Source organism: Gallinula chloropus (genome assembly GCF_964237585.1).
Source record: "Gallinula chloropus genome assembly, chromosome: 3".
NCBI classification, from domain to species: domain Eukaryota; kingdom Metazoa; phylum Chordata; class Aves; order Gruiformes; family Rallidae; genus Gallinula; species Gallinula chloropus.
In genome coordinates, this window is record NC_140087.1 from 48183101 (window position 1) to 48186275 (window position 3175).

Sequence of the window (3175 nt, forward strand, 5' to 3'; positions counted from 1 at the left end):
AAAGCCAGGCAAAAGCTAAAGCGTGGGTGGCACGTGGAGATGGGAATGAGGACTGGCAAGTGCCATTGTTCTCCTCTTTGCCTCTCAGGGAACAGCGTTTAGTCCTGCTTTCAGTTGTCCAACGAGATTAGATAGCTAAATTCTGGTATCAATAAGTGGTCTGTGTGATCACTTAAGTGCAGAAAACATGTTTCACAGAAGGAAACTGCCAGATGCACAATTGAGCTGTTTGTGTGTTACCACGGGGGTATCACACATGTTTACAGAAAGCCAGCTTTGGAAAACACTGCTCAAACAATACACAAATAATTAAATTAACAAGAGTCCTGAGGATAAAGGATTAATTTTCCCAGCAGTCTGCCAGCCGGGATGAAGGCCGGGCTGTCAGCCCCATGGAAGAGAGGTCGTTGTAGCAGAGCAGCAACACTCAGAGCTGTCCCAAGGAAGGCCTTCTGCAGGGAAACAGCACCCAAACATAAATGCTCTTCAGCAATAAATGAAAATGGGAACGGTGGGAGGAAACCAAACAGAAATACAGTATTGCAAATGAGCCCTTACTTTAAACGCTTGCCAGCGGAAGACACTTCTGTTAGCTTTAGGCTGAACAAAGGACATTGCAAAGAAAAGCAGAAAAGTGCTGCTTTTCAAAACACTCTAGAGTCAGCTCTGACATCCTATGTGTACATAGTGTCCAGAGGCTTGGGAAGAGGGACAGGAAAATATCTGCTGTCCTTGTTCTTATAGTTTTCCTCACAAAAATAAGGGATGTTGAAAGAAATTTCTCAGGAGCATCGTGCCCACAGGTGTGCTGCCCCTGTGTTGTCCCCATGCACAGCAGGTCAGGCTGGGGTCCCCACAGCGAGGGCAGCAGCCACCAGCCCCACGAGGAAGCTTGACATGGGGACAACTTGTGTCTCCTCTCCATCACAATTAACTGCAGTTGTTGCTTGTAGGGGGTTAAAGTGTACATGTGTTGCTCTTGCTCTCCAAAAATCCTATGGAGGGAGCAGAAGGAAGATGTGCTCCTTTCTTGCCTGCAGCCTTTTATCACATGACATGTCCAAGCCCCATGACAGAGGGGACAGAGTTGCTCCTGAGAGGCATCCAGCACCTCAAGGCACCCTGTTCTTGGCTGGCACTGGGATGCCATGCTGTGGGGGTCCCCAGCCTGCAGGAAGGCCATCTCCCACCTTGGGCCAGTAGCAGTTTCTCCCACCCTGATCTCTGGCTCCTTGCAGTGAGTATCTTGGCCTGGGACCACCAGTAACAGTTCCTCTGGTGCAAATATTAAGGCAGAGATAATACTGAGGGAATAGTTCTGTTCTGACAGGAGGGGAACACTGGCACCCCTGGGCTATTTTCTCCCTCATTACTTGTGAGGCTTTGGGGGAAAAGGGTGCAAGGAGGGGCTGTTAAGTGGGGAGCTCTGGGGAACAGCGCTGCTGCTCATACTCAGCATCTCCTCCCTGGGGAAGGGGCCAGTCCCTCCCACCCGGCACCCTCCTTGCCTCCAGCCTTTCTGTCCCTGCCTTCCCACCCAGCAGCACCCTTCCCAGTGTGTTTCCACATGGAAGAGCTGAATTAGGAAACCAAAGGATAACAAGTTTGTGGTGCTGATATGGAACTCACAGCCCATGCACTGACAATTCTGCCTGCGCCTTGTTTTGTTCCTCCCTTACCTGTGCCTACACGTGGCAAAGGGTCCAGCTCTCCCCAGCACTGTACAGGCACTAGTACAACGAGACCCAGCCTCAGCTGCCCGCTCCGCTCTACAGTAACTGAGACAATAATATGAGCAAAGAAGAGGGGGGATGCCCAGAAGGAGGAAGTCAGCTTGAGCAGGACTGCGTAAGCAACGTCACAGAAACTTGTTTCTGCAAACAGTAAGTTAAAGGCTAGCACAGCTCTGTGTTTTACGTACATTTTATTGGGTTGTGGAGGAAATTGTGTACAGTCAATCAGGTTACTCCAGCAGCAGGTAGTATGTTTAGTATGTCTGGTCTTTTTCTTCCCAGCTACTCAGGATAATTCTTAGCAGAATTTTATGATCTGAAGGGTAACTAAAACTATCAGCATCCACGGGGATGTCTCCTCCTATTGGGGTTAATGACATTTTGAGGAAAATTTCTAACTATATTCTGAAATTAAGAAGAGACATCCTGTGTTTTTGTGAAAATTCAATAATATCTCTGTATCATTTCCTAATATGTGTATCTGAAAATGTTCTCTAGACAAAATGTACTGCCAGTGTTGGAGAATATTTTCTTCAAGGCAGAGCTTTCTATTTGTTGTCATTTTTGTCATACATCAAGTCTTTTTATGAATAACAGTCGAGTGGTTTTGAGTGGACAAATTTTTATTCTGAAAAGAGCTCTGGATTTGCAAGAGAGAAAAAAAAAATTCCTAATGGAGCTGCAATTGCTTTAACAAAGTACATTGAGAAAAAAAAAACACCCCGATGGCTGAAGATTTATCATCTGACGGTGAGAAGAGTATTGCTTAAGGAAGGAACACAGACATTGTGCTTGCGAGTGTCAGGTTAAGATACTCCCATCTCTGTGTACTTCACCTTGCCTCGTCTCTGTGCCATGGCACTCTGCTCCCAGCTTTGTGCCAGCACAAGTATCCTCTTGTTGCATTATGGTTCTGGGAGCTAAGCTGGATTTCAGATGAAAAATAATGGGCTGAGTTATTTTCCTGGCAAAGGTGACCTCTACTCCCATTTAAACTGTGACACCACCAAGGGCAGTGCCGGCACAGCAAGGACACACGTGCTATGGTGTGTAGGCAGGAAGAAGCAACTGCAGAAGTACTATCAATTGGAGTGGCCGTTGAAGACTTTTTCTGAAGTCATGGGTTTAATTTCTACTTTTCTGCATCAGTTTTTAGCCAATGCTTTTTTTTTTTCCCCTGATGTCAGTGCAGTTATATATCCATTTTCCACAGGTAGAACTCCAGGGACAAGCAAACATGTCATTTGGAGAGTCCTTTGCCCACAACTATCTGCAATGTCCCCTGTAATTATAAACAAGAACTTCCATTCCAAATGACCTTCTTGTCTTTTATAACCCCAGGTTATCATTGGTACAATTAATTGTAGTCATACCTAACATTAAAACTAGGAATTGCAAAAAAAGCCCTGTAAAAACAGAACACAGAGTCCGTATTTCAGTGA